Source organism: Periplaneta americana, chromosome 8, assembly GCF_040183065.1.
Source record: "Periplaneta americana isolate PAMFEO1 chromosome 8, P.americana_PAMFEO1_priV1, whole genome shotgun sequence".
Classification (NCBI taxonomy): Eukaryota; Metazoa; Arthropoda; class Insecta; order Blattodea; family Blattidae; genus Periplaneta; species Periplaneta americana.
This window is the reverse complement of record NC_091124.1, coordinates 51,242,928-51,261,289: the sequence shown is the minus strand read 5'-3', so window position 1 is coordinate 51,261,289 and position 18,362 is coordinate 51,242,928. Positions and strand designations below refer to the sequence as shown.

The 18,362-nt window shown below is 33.1% G+C and overlaps 1 protein-coding gene across 3 annotated transcripts in view; it reads left to right on the top strand.

Moving 5' to 3' along the window:
- Positions 1-388: 388 nt before the first annotated feature.
- The window catches only part of LOC138704714 (CD151 antigen-like), a 281,489-nt gene continuing 263,515 nt past the window's right edge, over positions 389-18,362 (top strand). For 2 of the 3 annotated variants that reach the window (XM_069832874.1, XM_069832869.1), the window contains exon 1: positions 389-505. The gene's annotated coding sequence lies outside the window, so the exon portion shown is untranslated. The other variant, XM_069832873.1, reaches the window with a different exon arrangement.

Below are 18,362 nucleotides of genomic sequence, written 5' to 3'. Positions count from 1 at the left end.
TGCAAGATAATCGTGGTGAGATATTAGACAATCGTGGTGAGATACAAGACAATCATGATGAGATGCAAGACAATCTTGATGAGATGCAAGACAATCATGGTGAGATGCAAGATAATCGTGGTGAGATACAAGATTATCATAGCGAGTACAAGGTAATCGTGGTGGAGATACTATATTCGTGGCGGTGATAAAAGATTGTGACGAATGGTCATACCACAATGTGAACTTTTATGAGTATATGAAACATAATTTCGCCGGGAACATGTGTCGTGTGCAAACAAAGGTAACAACATGACAGCATGACATATTCTGTCACTTTGTGTGCACGCGTTAACCTCTCCTCCGCGATTCTTTGAGGCACCACGTGCAGGTACCTGCGAGCATGCGGGGGAGATGCGTGACCTATAAAGCCGAGGACTGCGCCGGGCCTGTGTCGCGCCAGTGCGCACTGGGCAGCGGTGATGATCGAAGGCTGCTGGACGTCGCGGAGCAGCTCCACGGTCAGGTAAGGCACGCCGCGTTGCATACAGCTCAGGGACCAATATCCAGACAGAAGTGATCTTGTGGCTATTTGAAAATGCAGTGTGTTGTTCTGTTACAAACTTGCATATCAAAACTACACAATCACGGTAGGCCTAACGCTAATCCTGTGAGTTTGTGAACAAATCTATCATCATCATCATCATCATCATCATCATCATCATCATCATCATCATCATCATCATAGTGGTAGTGATAGTGGTTGTTATTGTAGTGGTGGACATCGAGGTCTGTTTTTTGTGATTTGTGTGTTGTAGATCATCGAAACATCTAATTAATTTTATGTAAACTTACATAAACAAAAATATATAATTTCCCGTGGCAATTCATACGTGATCGCATGGAAAAATCATTATAACTTCGCTAAATTTAAAATGTAGATAGAAAACAATGTTACAGCTATAATGCTGTGCTGATTTTTATGCATAATGGATCATTTGAGGTATGAGACATTACATTTTAAATTCATGGTTGTTTTCTTCACTCTCTGTTACATATTTTGTGAAAATATATTCATAAATTTGCATGATATAGAAGTGTGAGTACACCAAGCGAGGTGGCTCAGACATTAAGATTTTATAATTAAAATGTACATAGTATTAAAATATTACAGTATTAAACACACCTACTTAAGTGTTGTTTAATACTGAAATATTTTAATACTATGTACATTCTAATGACTGGATCAAAAACACTGTTGAATTCTGACTAATAATATAAACATGTCTACTATATGTGAACCTAGTGAGAAGATTAGTGAACTAATTAAGTTTTTTAATGCTGTAATATTTTAATACTATGTACATTTAATGATTGAATGAAAATTACTGTTGAATAATGACTAATAATATAAACATGTTTACTGTTAACGTTTGACACTCCCATTCGGGAAATCCGGGTTCAGACTCCTTAGCGAGCCAGCTTCACTGGGTTTTTTCACAAAGGCAAATGCCGGATAGCAAATTTTCATACCATGGTTCATCATTAATATCATGAAGATAAAAGCAAAATCCAACAGTTACATGGACATAAGCTATCTATAACACACAACATTAGAAACAACCTATTGATTTACCCGAAGATCCTACACACGTAATATAACAATATTTTACTTTAAAGTGTGCATTAATAAATGCATAAAAGAGACTCGCCTCAAGAACAGTTTATGTAAGGAGTTCCTTTTTTTGTGATAGTTCTTACTAAAATACAGTACGTAATTTTTTTAATATATTATTATATTAATGTTTCTGTGATTTTAGTTGAGGAAATTATAACTTGTTTATTAAAAATCTTTGTAATTAAAAATAATATTTCTAAAACTAATACATTTTCACATCAATACTATAATATTATTACACTTTTAACGTAATTGAGTTCTGAAAATCTATACAAAATTTCAGCTTTCTCAACACAAAGTATATAATAACGTTAATCTCGTGAGTTTGTAAACATATCTAGTCATATCATCATCATCATCATCAACATCATCATGGTCGTGGTGGTGGTTTTTATTGCAATGGTGGATGCCGAGGTCTGTTTTAATGATTTATGAGTAGTAATTCACAGAATCATATAATTAATTTCATGTATATCGTCGTTGTTCCTGCAATAATTCCTATGTGACACATTTATCGATTTTCAGATTTTTGCTCTATTAAATAAGTTAAATAGTGATATAGTAAATAATAAAATCTCCTATAGGCCTGTAATTATATTTCTTTGTTTCGAAAATGTAAGAATTCACAGTCTCCTATGTACGGCTGCCATAGGATGAATAAATGTGTCTTTCTTCCTACTGAAAAAGTTTATATTTTCCACATGGGAGTTATTGCAGGACAACGACGATATAAATTAAAATTTACAATTTTTTTGCGGCGACTTGTATATGAGCACATGGAAAAATTATTATAAATTTATTAATATTTAAACTGCAGATGGACAAGAAGTTACAGCCATAATGTCATGTAATTTTCGTGGATAATTGATCATTTAATTGGCTTACAATATTTTAAAGTGTGAGATAACATTTAGATTCATAGTTACTGTTGTTTTCTTTACTCTCCAATACATATTATGTGAAAATACATATTTTTTAAATTGCACAGACCTCAAAAATGTGTCATGTAAGGAATTTGATTTTTTGTTTTACTGGTAGGCCACCTAGTTATTAATAAGATGAAATTTGAAATACATTATTATGATAATTTTCCTGTAATTAGTTACGTTTGAAAGAATATTCGATTTTTTAAAATCACTCTAATTAAAATGTATAATTTATATAAAAATACTTAAAATTCTTACATAACTTCCGTAAAAAGAGTCTAGTTTTAACGTAAGGCCTGCTTGAGTTTTGAAAATTTACACACAATATCCGCTTTCTGACAATTTATTTATCGTACTTGTGCACTATATAGGCTATAAATTTTCACAGAGTGTGTAATAATGAGTAAATAAACTGTAGGACACCTAATACTTATGTCTTATAACTTAGGCCTACCTGAAAATATTCTTATATTGGTCTCTTATAACTAGGGAGCTGATTTTTATGTGCTAAAAATTTAAATATATTGATTTTTTTATGTGCTGAAAAGTACGAAAATATTTGCTAAAAATAAAAAATATATATTTTTTTTAAATATGACAAAAATACCTTACTTAGTTTGAAAAAAAAAAATGTTACTAGGTACTCACCAACCACACTTGAGTGCTAGTAGTTGGCCGAGAATAGCAGTGAATAACAAAGGTTATCTCCAAATTCTCCATCACAAATGCATGCCGATTATCTCTGAATATCGTCAATTTCACCTACAGGCTCACCCTCCAATACTTGAGAGCAACTTTATACATTTTTTTATATCAACTGTTTTCCCAAACACATTCTGGAATTTGTCCCTTAGTAACTGTGCTTTTGAACCTGGTAGCGAGTCTAGTTTAATTTCCACGGCACGTACCTCCCTGTTTCAGATAACAGGTTTTTGGATGTTTCGAGTTTTTTATGGTGTCACACAAAAAGCTTAGATTTGCTAATAGGAAAGCCAAATCGTTTTTTAAATAACCATCTTTCAGTATATCTTGAAGGATATCGATTGACGAAGCCCGATAACAGGGAATCACAACAAAATATTATATTGCCTTACTTAATAGACATGAGCGAGAGGCGAGAGATTTGTTTAAATTAAATAATGTTCATACCCGAGCTCTTATCTGTGGTGTTTCACAAACAAAGCGTGGAATGAAATCATCTTCAGCAACAATAAACATTCCTAATTTTGTGTTACAAGATCTCTCCCCCTTGTCCATGTTAATTTATTCTCTAATAATAACACTGATATGGTGCCTAGCAGTTCTCAGAACTTGAGACGATATACTATTACAAAAATGGATCACGAATACACACACAGCGCTTAGAAACACGAAGCAACCAAGAATTCTTAAAAAGATAACGTACTTCTGAGTGACATAATTGATTTAGTTTTAAAATATTTAAAAGTTCTTGTAAGAAAATTATTTAAGTAAAAAAAACTCGAAGATTTATGTGTTTATGATAGATTTCCTGAAAATATGTATTTACATAATTTTTTTGTGAAAATAAGTGTTTTTATGTGAAATAAAATTCGGGTTTTCAACTTGAAACTTCGTGTTCGGAATGTTTAACTTTGTTAATTGTGTTTTATCACACGCAAAAAGAATATTTAATTACATAGGAATCCGCTCCTTAGTTATAACGCTGTAAAAGTTTCATCCAATTAAGTTGAAAATTCTTGTTCGTTTGCACTTTTAAATATTAGCAAATACGTAATTATGTTTTCCAAGACTATTTAACGAGACCGTATCAACCACATAATTCTGTAGTGTCCACAGAATTAGTGATAGAGAAATTATATTTTAAGAGATTAATTGGAGGAGAAGTCTTAGGGGAGAGTCGGGTAGTATCGGACATCGGGTAATATCGGACAGTGAGTTTCTTTCATCTACCACACGATGATAGTACCTGATTGACATGGTTACGTTTCTGTGATATCGCATAGAGAAACGTAACCTTGTCATTCAGGTGCTACCATATGGTGGTAGATGAAAGAAACGCACTGTCCGATATTACCCGATGTCCGATACTACCCGACTCTCCCCTATAAGTTGCGGAAATCTTAAAAAAAAAATCCTCCCTCGCGAACCCTTCTGATTACGAAGCCGAGCTCACTACCTTTAACCTACACCGGTGGTTAAATATATAAACCCTCACAATCAATATATTCCCTCCAACCAATGTCAAAGACCTTACAAGGATTATGATCGAAATATAAAATTACCTGGATGCATTAAATTAAGGTTAATAGGGTTGGATGGAAGGTGGGACAAACTAATACTCACTTAGGCCGCTCATTTTGGGTCATTGTGGCCCTGAAAGTTTTGACATGGGGGAGATTTGGTCGGTACTTTTTGTGTGTAGCTCTGACAGTGTTTACTTTACGTGCCATAGATATACGACACGGAAATCATAACTTTACTTCCCTCCTAAAAGAAGTCTTGCTAATGATTTTTATTTCCTTTAATAATCTACCGCTCTCAGTAAAATACGAACCCGATAAAGTAACACTAAGCCACCCAAAATGACTAGATACACCATGAAGAGACTGAAGATTATATGTTTTTTTTTTACATATTTTACTCGGTTATTTAACGACGCTGTATCAACTGTGAGGGTATTTAGCATCGATGGGATTGGTGATAGCGAGATGATATTTGGCGAGATGAGACCGAGGATTCGCCATAGATTACCTGGCATTTTCCTTATGGTTGGGGAGAACCTCGGAAAAAAAAACCCAGCCAGGTAATCAGCCCAAGTGGGAATCGAACCCGCGCGCGAACGCAAATCGGGATCGGCAGACAAGCGCCGGTGGTAAGATTACACACATATATATTTTACACGCAGACTGAAGAAAAATTCGTGAGGACCATGCGATTTTTCAGAGAGAATTCACGCAATTTTCCATGTATATAAATTCCAAATCTTTCATTTGTCTGACAAATATGAATGGAAATTGACGATACGGCAAATATGTAAATATTCTTCATTAATACTACCGTTCTGTACTTCCAGTGCTTACATGCAAATCTAACAATGCTGTATCAATGAATCGTTAATGTTTTGACTTACAAGACACAATGTCGCTTTCGATTCCTTTTATTTATCTCTTTTTTAATTTATTTAATTCATTTTATATTTTTATCCATTTTAATTAATTAGCTTATTTATATTTTAATTCAAACTGTACCCGATAAGGCTTTATTATTTTGATTTTTAATTATTGTTGTAAAGTTTCCAGGTAATGAATTACGTAGGCTTACTTATTATAAAGAATTAAAGAACATTCTGAATTCGAATTATATTACAGGTACATTTCACTTGGTCTCATTATTATTATCATTATCATTCATGAGTACCCTTTTATCATTATTATTAATATTATTACTATGCCATTATCAGTACTATGTCATCATCTCATTGCTATATTATTATTATTGTTATAATCATTATTTCTATTATTTTATTAACGTTGTCATTACTATTGTATTGTATTCATTTACATTTCATGGTATTCTTACATCGTTTCACAGCTAGAATATGGAACATGTCGAACAAATCGTAATAGTACTATGAAGTCTTCATTATAGTAACAATTTAGTTGAAATATATACAGAAGAAGTTTACAATATAGTCTACTAATACAATACCAAGGTTTAGTATCAATATTTAATACAAGACAGAAATATTCATGAAGCGTTGTTGAATGTCATAAATTCACTTAAGCTTACAGAACAGAAGGCGTGAGATATTAGGTATTTCTTTAATTTGGCTCTAAATAATCTTATGTTTTGAGTTTTCGTTCTTCATATGATCATTCAAGTGTATTTATAGCGTTGCAACATCGTCCATCATTTAAATAAATTATTTCATAAAAAGTACGCAAATTTGAATATTTAAAATGTTAATGGAAAGGTGTGTTAATTTTTGCCAAACGTGCAGAGTGTGTTTACGAATTTTTCTATTCGTCTTTCGTTGCATTTAAAAATATTTAAGTGAGGAGAATTATACCATCGAATTAATGCTCCTTCTATATTTAGGCCTATATATATGAAGAGCACAGGAAAAGAACGTGCTTTGTCCACTTTATTAAATTTTTCAGGAGAGCAATTTCAAAGTTTGAAACCGAATTCCATGGATACTAACGGAGATATTAATGAACACTTAAGTCAGTATGAAAGAACAGGTTATGTGAATGAATTTGAATTTAAGTTTGCATCCTTATTTTTGAAAATTGTAGTTTTATTGACATTTACGTAAAGTAATGTCATAAGTTACAGGGAAAAAACGTGCTTCTTATGTACGGAGGAATTAATTTTAGATTAAATATTACAAGTAAAGCTGTTTTCTTCCGGAAACGTGTTTGTATGTCTGTTTGTGCGTATTGTGTATAGAAATTTTGAATTAACATTCAGAATTTCAAAATCACGGGATTGACAAACCTTTAAATGATAACATAACGTTAAACATTTTCTCTTTCCTTTTTTAACTTTTTCTGTAATGAAGTGGAGTGGGGCATAATAATAACAATAATAATTACAATAATAATAATAATTACAATAATAATAATAATTACAATAATAATAATAATAATAATAATAATAATAATAATAATAATAATAATAATAATAATAATAATAATAATAATAATAAAGATCACTTTTATCACAAAATGCGCAGGGCCTCATAAGAATAAAATAAGATCAATTCTGTCCCAAAACACACAAGGTATAATAATAATAAAAATCACTTTTGGCTCAAAATACACATGAACTAATAATAATAAAAATCACTTGTCCCAAAATGCACAAAGCCTAATAATAATAATAATAATAATAATAATCATCATCATCATCATCATCATCATCATAATAATAATAATAATAATAATAATAATAATAATAATAATAATAAAGACCACTTTTGTGCAATTTTGTCCCAAAATGCACAGGACATAATAATAATAAAATAATAATAATAATAATAATAATAATAATAATAATAATAATAATAATAATGCTCATTTTTGATTCAAAATGCACAGAGCCTAATAATAATAATAATAATAATAATAATAATAATAATAATAATAATAATAATAATAATAATAATAACAATGATCACTTTTGTTCCAAACTGCACAGGACCTAATAACAATAAAAATCACATTTGACCCAAAATGCACAGCCCAGTCTAGTGTGGAAGGTTTGTGTAAAACACTCTATCTTCGTGTCCACGAAATTCCTTCAAAATCTGGAGGTCCTAATACTTTTCCTTCGATATTACCAGAGAAGTTTCTTTGTTAGAAATAATGTTACCGATATTTAAATTATTAGCGGATATAAAATAAATTATTCAAAATAATTTGTGTTTTGCCTCTGTAAGCAGGACATGGGTATTCTTCAGATTGCTCCTCTCGAAATCGCAGTGAAGCTCTCACCACCGATGAAATCCTAGTTCCATTACACATATCACGATATTGAATGAGGTGAGGGTGTTCTTTTGTGATGATTACCCCTCTGATGGGCCTTGTAAGAAATGAATATTTCCTCAAATATTTCTTCTGCGGAAATGACTCCCAACTTCCCATCATATCTTGATTGAACACCACAACATCAAAAGGCGTAGTTTTACTTCGAGCTTGTACCATGATCCGCACCCAACCCATTGGATGTTCTGCTACTGCTTTTGTATTAGTTAGTCCTATATTTTATTCATTCCATAAACGAATGTTTCATTCTGTTCATAAATTTCAATTCGTTCACAAGATAATTAAGATACTTCAGAACAATATAATTCTTGCTCTGGCCTGAACATGAATCACAAAAATTTTCAAGATATCTGCTTTGTTGTCCATTATTCCTGTCACAAAGTGATTTAAAAAGGATACGACTTCATTGGCTCCTTTTTACCATTATCTTCAGTACAACTAAAAAACACTGAAGTTTCATCTGAAATTTGATGAATATTGGAAGAGTAAACAGATAATTGCCTTCTGTAATACTAATAGACATCATTGATACTAATGTAGGGTAAGCATACATTTTTTCGTAGTCCATGAAAATTGCTTCTGTTTCTTCAAACTTCCGACTTCTTAAACGAGCATTCCTCTTTCTGGTATAAAATATTTCAACTTTGAGTTTATGGACCTTGTTGTTACTGGTGATCTTATTAATTTATTCCAAAACTTGTTTCTTCATGTTGCCATCTAAATTATTTTCAGTCAGTCTTGCATTCAGCACTTCCATCTCAGCTGTGTACTTATCATATGCATGTATCACTCCTTGGATATCCAAATGCTATATTGAATTTGGTGTTGAACATTATTCTGTATGATGAAAGAGAGATGGAACAGAGAAAAATTCTCTCCGGCGCCGGGATTTGAACCCGGGTTTTCAGCTCTACGTGCTGATGCTTTATCCACTAAGCCACGCCGGATACAATCCCGACGCCGTTTAGAATCGTCTCAGATTAAGCTCCATCTCTTGGGTTCCCTCTAGTGGCCGCCCTCTGCACTACGTCATAGATGTCTATGAACGCAGGACCGAAGTCCATACATGTGTTGAGGTGCACTCAGATGAGTGACTGATTGGCCGGGATAAAGCATCAGCACGTAGAGCTGAAAACCCGGGTTCAAATCCCGGCGCCGGAGAGAATTTTTCTCCGTTCCATCTCTCTTTCATCATGTGATGATGCAGAATATCTGCATGGAAATATCATATGTACTTCGGTACATCAAAATATATAAAAAATATATAAAATATATATTATTCTGTATGTTTCATATGAAATTATTAAATTTTGGTATTTTTTCTTGAACATTTCGTGTATCTTTTTCACTGATAGTTCTTCTGGGAGATACAATTTATTAGTCCTTCCATTGCTGTAATGACTGATCGCTTTCGATAAACTGGAATTATTGTAATGAGCCCAGTCATATGTAATGATTGTTGATTCCAGTCTTCTAAATCATTAAATTGCCTTATAATACTTGATCTTTCTTCAGCACTTACTTCCTCGAAACACTTTAACTAACAGTTGCAGTCTTCTCCTACTTCATGTGATTGAACCCTTAATTTCTTCATGACTGCAGTCATTCTCCCTCGTACTTTCTTTTTCTTAACACTGTTAGAAGTCGAAGGTCTCTGAGTTCCATCCTCAGATGAAGTACTCAACATTCAATAATATAATAATATTAAAATTTAAGTGACAAATTTACAACACTTATACTTCTAAACTGAATTTCTCAAACTAAAAAGATTTATACTTGTACATAAAGTTTATGCAGCAAGAACGAATTTTCTCATTATAACAATAATGAAAAACAATGGAATATTATTTTTACTCCAATTCCCTTCTTCCAGCTATAACATGCATGCCAATCCGTAAGGAAACTAAAAATTAAATCACAGAAACAGAGGACAGAGCACATTATTTCCCTGTAGTGAGAGGACTTAGCACGTTCTTTCCCTGTACGCCAAATCTAAAATCTCTTGTAGCACTTCGACTATTCACATTATCACATTGGTCGATTAATAACTTTAAACTACATGGAATCCTGCATCTCATAGCATGCATAATTCATTTTTGAAAAAAAAGTGGACAAAGCACGTTCTTTTCCTGTGCTCTTCATATAATATATTAACTTCAATAACTCTTACAAATATTACGTATTCCATTTCGGACTTATACATTCCAATTTAGAAAACAAACTTTTAGTCCCAATATTAGTGGCCCGATTTGGAGAGTATTTCAGACAAAAAGTTAAATATGCCTACTGAAAGTTCGTATTCTTTGCTAATTCAGCATCGAACTAACGAGAAACAACTATCACAGATAAATATTTACAAAGGTAAATGCATGAGAAGCATTGGCTGGCTTTACGACGGCTGGACCCGAGACGGATCAGTACACTTTGGCCCTTTGTGCGCCCTAGACATACGATGATTGTCCAAATCCAACAGATGGCCTGGGTTACATTCGTGAATTCAACGCTGACAGGTGAGGAAATCCTGCTTCAGCCCCAGATAGAACCGGGTCCCGTTCGTATACGGGAACCTGATAATACACAGAGCCCCAAGTCCTTCCTACATCAGCATGGAAAACCCTACTATCCCGACACTTCACCCCAGCCTACTTTTAACTATTGCAGATGATGGATGGAATAAGGGGGAGCTGGAGAGTGCTGGTGGAATAATGGGAACGGGAGTACCCCGGAAAAACCTCTACAATGTCTGCTTTGTCCACCACAAATTCCATCACCACTTGACCAGGGATCGAACCCGAGTCACCTGGATGGAAGACCGCGCGTTAGCACTTGAGCCATGGAAAATGTTAGAACTGCTTGCGGTTCCAAGCATTGTACATAGCACTTGAGCCATGGAAAATGTTAGAACTGCTTGCGGTTCCAAGCATTGTACACAGCACTTGAGCCATGGAAATGTTAGAACTGCTTGCGGTTCCAAGCATTGCACATAGCACTTGAGCCATGGAAATGTTAGAACTGTATGCGGTTCCAAGCATTGTACGTAGCATTTGAGCCATGGGAAATGTTAGAACTACTTGCGGTTCCAAGCATTGCACATAGCATTTGAGCCGTGAGAAATGTTAGAACTGCTTGCGGTTCCAAGCATTGCACATAGCACTTGAGCCGTGAGAAATGTTAGAACTGCTTGCGGTTCCAAGCATTGCACATAGCACTTGAGCCTTGAGACATGTTAGAACTGCTTGCGGTTCCAAGCATTGCACATAGCACTTGAGCCATGGAAATGTTAGAACTGCATGCGGTTCCAAGCACTGTACGTAGCATTTGAGCCATGGGAAATGTTAGAACTGCTTGCGGTTCCAAGCATTGCACATAACACTTGAGCCATGGGAAATGTTAGAACTGCTTGCGGTTCCAAGCATTGTACATAGCACTTGAGGCATGGAAAGTGTTAGAACTGCTTGCGGTTTCAAGCATTGCACATAGCACTTGAGCCATGGAAATGTTAGAACTGCATGCGGTTCCAAGCACTGTACGTAGCATTTGAGCCATGGGAAATGTTAGAACTGCTTGCGGTTCCAAGCATTGCACATAACACTTGAGCCATGGGAAATGTTAGAACTGCTTGCGGTTCCAAGCATTGTACATAGCACTTGAGGCATGGAAAGTGTTAGAACTGCTTGCGGTTTCAAATATTGTACATAGCACTTGAGCCGTGAGAAATGTTAGAACTGCTTGCGGTTCCAAGCATTGTACATAGCACTTGAGGCATGGAAAATGTTAGAACTGCTTCGGTTTCAAATATTGTACATAGTACTTGAGCCTTGAGAAATGTTAGAACTGCTTGCGGTTCCAAGCATTGTGCATACGTATCTCTACCGCACGTGTTACGATCGAAGTCCGAAACCAAAACATGGTTATGTCGCCATGATAACCGATGCGTTCACTGACAAAACATCGTCATAATTTCAAACTTCTTGTGCATGTAACTCTCTAACCATGGAACTCTGAATATACGCGAACTGAGTTAAATCAACGTAGAAAGAACTGCGTACCATGCCCTTAGATTAATTTCCAGTTATTAAACCTGATTTTCCAAATGGAAAAAAATAAATATACCACATTAAAATATTGTCATAAAAATCGTCAGAAATATAAAGAAGAATAACATGTTTATTCTCCCAGAAGAAATTGATGACTCTTCTTTCTTCTCTGAATGCTGAAGATTTGAAGATGGGAAAGAGCTGAGATATCCCTGCGGATACTTTTGCTTCAGTTCCTTCAATATATTTATATTAGAGGAGCTTCTTGTCGAGATAGATTGCTAAATATTTAGCTTTCTCCAAAAAGAAATTTCATGATCATTACAGTTGTCATTCTGGGTTTCTTTCTGAATCTTGTAAATATTATGGACTGATATTTACCTTGGTTTATGGAAATTGTGCTAAATTTGAAGTCATTTTTTTAAGTTTTTTAAGTAATATGATAATCTTTTGATACAGCATATGTAGGCTATGTTTCCGCCTAAACCATTATTTGTTGTATCATCTACATACCTAACATTTTAATGATTCTCATTTGTTCATGAATAGAGATATCAGATATCTATACAGTGGTAGGGGATTAAATAGGATTCTTTTAGTACAGTACACTGCATCTTTTTAACTTGAAAGCTTCTATTAGCTACATAACTAAGAATTATTGGTATTGATAGATGAGGCAAACATTCATTATGGGTAATTTTATATGTAAATCCAGGAAACCAAACGATCTCAAATGCTTTTGCTATGTCAAGAAAAATGGCTGTGTTGTGAATATATACGAGGCATTCTTAGTGACGTGAGATGGAAAATTTGCCATTACATATTTTTTCCAGAAAAAATTTCCGTCTTGCAAATAGGTGCTTTCTTCGCTTCCTTACAGCCTCAAGAGCCTCGCATGTATTCCTCACTCAATATTCTCATTACTTATCAGGTTCTCAAATAGAAGTCGTAAGTCGTCTAACCTTTGATGGATATGTTAGTACAGACTACAAAACAACGCTATTGTCACGTTTGTTTTGCCGTGGAATACTGATTAAGAAATAAGCGCTGGCGAATATCATGTTTTTAGGACTTTAATAATCTGATCTAAATTCCCACAACACTATTATCTCCACATGGGATGATGAAAACCTTTCATTTTAAAATAATTAAGTATTGTTGGCAGAGGAAAACATTATAACAATTATGTTATGATTCCCGATTTCTCTTCTTCGTTATATCTGTGGACTCCTCATTTTATTTTTCATAACCGATTCACAGCCAAAAGTTAATCAGCACAATGTGCAGGATTTTAGCATGCCTGGTGTAAACCAACAAATAAAATCACTACTAATATTATCTGGGTACATAGTCATATTAAATTATTTAATGTATGTCTTTTGAATAATAATTAAAGAAAATAAAGTAAAAAAGAATAAAGAAACTGAATTTTTGTGTAATATTTAAGGACACTGAGATGTCAGAGGGCTGTTTAAGTCCTAAATATTTTAAGACGTTGTGTTTTTATTACTACTAATGATAATGAAATAAATCGTTGTCAGAATATAAAGTACATGTACCTTTAATTAGAAACGTCATTTAATGCATATAGTAAACAATAATTTTTTCACAGATTTCTCTATGAAAAAATATTTTTAAGGGGCGGAATTCTGATTTTGTTATTGTAGTTTACATTCATTTAGATACACTTTTTTCAAATACTGTTTGAGCTATGACTCCAAAATTTTTATATTTTGTGGCGAACGATATTTAAGTACGACAGTTTTCAGCTGTAATTTTAATGAAATGAAACATATCAGTTTAAAAAGTAATAATTTCTTCATAAAATGTTTACATCTGTAATAAAAATTAATTTTAAAACAAACAACTAAAACATACTGTTTTATAATTTTAGTTGGGAATTATAGGATTAATAGACAATTTGCAGTGAAAATTTCATTAAGTTATGTCAAATAGGTCCTGAGAAATGTGCACAAAAAATCAGAATGCAGTCCCTGGAAATACAGTATACAGGGTGAATCATGAGGGTTTACCGTCCTTTGCGGAGCTTATTTCTGAAGACATTTTGAGCAAAAAATGTCATATAAACATAGTTCCTAATCTCAATATTTTCATAGTTACACTAATTTAAAGTTTGTAAAATACGTTTTTTCTTTAGTTTGAAGGTAAAAGAATAATACAAATAGAGAATGAACCATTCAGAAGTAAAATTTCTTTAATTTGCAAGTATTATGTAACTAAAAATGTGCTGTTTACTCCTTAATTGCTTCGTACCGACATCTTTTTATTAATTGTAACTAGAAAATTACATTATTCTTATGCACTTATCACAACAATGATTACAAATCACACCACTTCCACCGACTTAATAGTTCAATTTTGCATCCTAATTTACAGTCTTGGAGAGTTTACAACACATTTTAAAAATTGTCGCCGTCCGCTTGAGTACACTTGGCCGCACGCTTGTGAACGACACTCGTCGCTCTACGGAACTGCATACGGCTATCTTTGATTTCCGTAGCGCTCGCGCTGGCTGCTGACTGCACGCTGACCAAGATCACGCGTTCACAGCAATGCGTTCCAATAACGAAACGTAACTCTGTAAATCCTGAGAATAAGAGCCATATTTATATGACATTTTTTGCTCAGAATTTCTTCGGAAATAAGCTCCGTAAAGGACGATAAATCCTCGTGAATCACCTTGTATATAATTTTCTCATAAATAAACCCGTAATTAATTGTTTACAATATGCGTTAAACCATTTTTCATTGTTTCATATTGTGACAAAGTTTCATTTAATTTCCTTTAATTGTATTAAAACATACAAATGTTTAAAATGCTGTATTCTGATTTATATGCATTCGAACCAACCCTCCAACTACCTAGGGCCGATTGTATAAACCATTTAATCTTAGATCAGAGGTTAAATTGATCCTTGTTCTAGCTGAACTTAGAATTTTGTGTTGTATAAAGTCTAATATGAGATTAATTTGTCTCAAACTAAAGTCAACTTTGACTGAAGAAATTTCTCCGATTAAGTTAGATGATCCAAGTTCAGTTATTTCTTTTCTGTTTGAAATATACGAGTGGCAGACTGTGCAAATAGAATAACCATTGTTATTAATATTAATAGATATGGTAGTTACACTTACATATATTTTTTTCAATTTCTTGCCTTAATACACAAACAATCTTATATTTTATAAGGCTCTATCGTGTACAGCAGTATCAAATAACATAACCTATAATTATATTATGTTTATAACAACTATTAATTATTAATGGATGTGATAGGTACATTCATACATTTTCAATTTGTCGTTTTATAAAGCTTTATTAAGTTTAGCAGTATTACACACCATAACATGATAACAATTTGGAGAACAGTGAACCTTCTTCTTGTTGTCCGCCATTATTTACATTGCACAAATAAACCAGTGTCTCCAACAGTGTGTACGGAAAGTCGCCAAAAAGTAGTTGTAAAGTTGCTAGATTTCTCATTATCAACAAAGAAAGAGTAAATTTTGTCACTATGGGGTGCTAAAAAGTTCGCTAAACCCATATATAAGCAATACAAAAGTTAAAAGAAATTGTTATTGAAAAAGAGTTAAAGTCGCTAGATTGGCAACACTGAACAAACTTGTACAACATGGTCCGCGCATCACATATCACATATTTATGCGACGTTGCCAAATCCTTTTCACGTGAACTTAGATTGCATTTTAACCAAGGTAATTTGATCGCAGTAAAGTTTTATACAATAGAAGAAGTGTCTGAACTCGGTTCACTTTTCGATCTTCGATCAAAGTTGATCTTTAGACAGGGAGTTTTATACAATTGGGCCCTAGTGTCCTTAAAACGCATGAAGAGAAGAATAAGCTTCCTTTTCATGATAACTAGTGTCTATTTTAAAGCTGATGTTTATTAAGAAAGAGGTATTTTGTTTTATATTAGTGACTACTTGAAAAAATCGTGCTTACCCCCAGTTCTTATTTAAATTTGGTAAACCTCAAAGCTTTCGATTCTTGAAAGCGGCAACGTTAACGTCTTCTGACGTAGAAAGAACAGTATTAGTTTCATTATACTGAGTGCATGGGCATTGAGTGTGTCTACTTTAAGCTGTAGCAAAGGACGGCGTCTCTAGGGAAAACTCGATTACAGACTTCTTTAGACTGACATGCACTGATCAAATAAAGAGAATAACGGATTCAAACCAACCTAAGTTTAAGCTATACGTCGTACGTTCACCAGAGAAGAAGCTAGGAATATACGACAGAGAGCTAGCGATTGCTGTGACCGAAATATGAGAATGTACTACCTGAACTCAAAATGTGAGTGTTTAAGAGTTGTCAATTTTCAATAAACCAATGGATAAACAAAGAAATATATTAAAAATCACAGAGGATTCATGGAATCCCTATAGTTGCGTGAAACGTTTATGCTGTTCGTGATTGTTTAAGAATCGGTTATTTTTAAAACCCCATAAGTCACTCGTTTTGTTATTTTCGTTTTATGTGAAAAAATGAAAGTCGCAACCTAGACTGATCATTTTATGTTGAAACATCCTAAGTCTGGTGTATAAAATGCTCTGGTTTTGAAACTCCTTAACTCACGGACTTACGGGGTTTCTCAACCTAACCATGTTTCACCGCTATAGAGCGTGTTCCCTGTAGGCAGCTGTTGATAACAGGCAAGTCACTCATAATAAGCAAGTTGTATTTAATTTGTTGTAGTATTCGTTTTGATTGTTCATACTATGCCAACATGTTTGAGCGGGCGGCAGTTAGATAAATAAATCCATTAAAAAGAAAAACGGAATAAAAATAATCATTTTTAGGCTATAAGTGAGAAAAGATTAAGACACCCATTATAATTACAGAAAAAAGAGCATACTTGCACAGTTTTCCGACAAATATAAAAAAAATTGAGAATCTGAGAAAATTGGATGTTTACCTAATGAAGAAGAAATTCAGTTTCTCGAAGAGTGTATCTGATTGGGACATAACTGAAGAAAGACGAATTAGACGGAGTTACGCAATAAGAGATAGATAGATAGATAGATAGATAGATAGATAGATAGATAGATAGATAGATAGATAGATAGATAGATAGATAGATAGATAGATAGATAGATAGATAGATAGATAGATAGATAGATAGATAGATAGATAGATAGATAGATAGATAGATAGATAGATAGATAGATAGATAGATAGATAGATAGATAGATAGATAGATAGATAGATAGATAGATAGATAGATAGATAGATAGATAGATAGATAGATAGATAGATAGATAGATAGATAGATAGATAGATAGATAGATAGATAGATAGATAGATAGATAGATAGATAGATAGATAGATAGATAGATAGATAGATAGATAGATAGATAGATAGATAGATAGATAGATAGATAGATAGATAGATAGATAGATAGATAGATAGATAGATAGATAGATAGATAGATAGATAGATAGATAGATAGATAGATAGATAGATAGATAGATAGATAGATAGATAGATAGATAGATAGATAGATAGATAGATAGATAGATAGATAGATAGATAGATAGATAGATAGATAGATAGATAGATAGATAGATAGATAGATAGATAGATAGATAGATAGATAGATAGATAGATAGATAGATAGATAGATAGATAGATAGATAGATAGATAGATAGATAGATAGATAGATAGATAGATAGATAGATAGATAGATAGATAGATAGATAGATAGATAGATAGATAGATAGATAGATAGATAGATAGATAGATAGATAGATAGATAGATAGATAGATAGATAGATAGATAGATAGATAGATAGATAGATAGATAGATAGATAGATAGATAGATAGATAGATAGATAGATAGATAGATAGATAGATAGATAGATAGATAGATAGATAGATAGATAGATAGATAGATAGATAGATAGATAGATAGATAGATAGATAGATAGATAGATAGATAGATAGATAGATAGATAGATAGATAGATAGATAGATAGATAGATAGATAGATAGATAGATAGATAGATAGATAGATAGATAGATAGATAGATAGATAGATAGATAGATAGATAGATAGATAGATAGATAGATAGATAGATAGATAGATAGATAGATAGATAGATAGATAGATAGATAGATAGATAGATAGATAGATAGATAGATAGATAGATAGATAGATAGATAGATAGAC